Source organism: Nannospalax galili, unplaced genomic scaffold, assembly GCF_000622305.1.
Source record: "Nannospalax galili isolate Female #2095 unplaced genomic scaffold, S.galili_v1.0 scaffold324, whole genome shotgun sequence".
Taxonomy (NCBI): Eukaryota; Metazoa; Chordata; class Mammalia; order Rodentia; family Spalacidae; genus Nannospalax; species Nannospalax galili.
Genome location: NW_008353027.1, coordinates 5,705,446 through 5,707,014, shown reverse-complemented (window position 1 = coordinate 5,707,014; position 1,569 = coordinate 5,705,446).

Sequence of the window (1,569 nt, the reverse complement as noted above, 5' to 3'; positions counted from 1 at the left end):
GTATATTGTATATTATTTTTGTCTCATCCTTTATATATCATAACAAACCTAAACAGAACTTCATCACTTGCTTAGGCTTCATTTTTTCTATTTTAGAAAATATCTCCATTCCCATATCTTTTTTGAGCATCTCAGATTTCAGATTTTTTTATTAAGGATGCTTAATATATACTTAGAAAGTACCCTTTACGTAGTAGTGTTCCGGTAAATACTAACTGCAAGCTCAACCCTTTCTTTTCTTTCCATCCTTAAAACCCGGTTATAGGACTTGCCTGTTTCTGGGATGTAAATATCCCCTCACATGTGTGTTCAAGCTGCCAAAGTGGCAACACTGAACAAGGACTTGAGTGGAGATGCACGTGGGGGTTTCTTGTGAGCAAAAGAGACAACTCCAGCATATGCACTTCCTTTGGTTGCTATTAGCCATCAGTTTAGCAAATCAGGATGTACAGTAGCTGGGGACAGGAGTTAAATGACTTTCTTGAGTTACCACCTTGAGAAAGGCATTGATGAACTGTGATGTCAGAAACGGAAAATACCCATTTCAAGGACCAACTCAATCATCCACTCAATTTTATCTTATATGGAAGGAAAATTATGCTTATCACTGCAAAGATACAATTCAGTTAGAAGCTTTGGCAGCAATATTCTGAAACCATTCATTATCCCTGTTTCTCTATAAAATGCAGTGTGACCTGTATTCTCTTGAAAAGGTTGCAGTTGCTTATACTGAAGAAAGAGAAAAAGACATGACTTAGAGAATAGCTTAAGGGAGGCCTATACTTTCCCCCTTTTTTGGATTTTTTATTTTATTTTACGTGTATGAGTGTTATACCTGCATGTGTGTTAAGTCCATCTGTGTCGTGGGTCAACACAGAGAATCATTTCCTCCATGCTTCCAAGCAAAGCCAACCATGGTCGAGCAGGACCTTTGACTTATCTTCACATAGGCGGAACTGGTAAAAGAAAGGAGCCAGGGACTCCTCTCAAGCCCCTGTGACCCCTGAGGAACAGATCCTCAAACGACCTTAAGAGTAAAAATAAATTGATTTATCTGGGCCAACTGTATGGCCTTAAACACCCAAAAGGAAAGTATAACCAAAGATTAAAGGGGCCAATATCATTTCCATATGTATAGCTAAAGGCTACATAACAAGCAACAATGCCAGACAGGTGATACCTTCTTTTGAGTTGTTGGCCAGGGTGGCCAAAGGGATTCCCAGATAGTAACCCAGCAGAGAACTGGGAAAATGAACAGAAGACCCCAATCTTATCCAAAGGAATATTGACAACTGACTACCGCTAGATGAGGAACAGCTGACCCTCCTATAACAAAGACCTCTAGATAGGCTGACTAGATTCACCAGAAGGGCAAGTAGTGGGGAATGGCTGGGGGTGCCAACAACACAGCAGACAGTAGCAGGGATATCAGAGTATACGGGCTCTAGTGGGGGGAGGGAGGGTGCTGCCTGGGAAGTGGGTGTAAAAATAAAAAGAAAAAAGAAAAACATTAAAATTTTCATAAAAATTCATTCAAGAAAGAGCTTTAGAGGAAAGAAAGGAAAAATA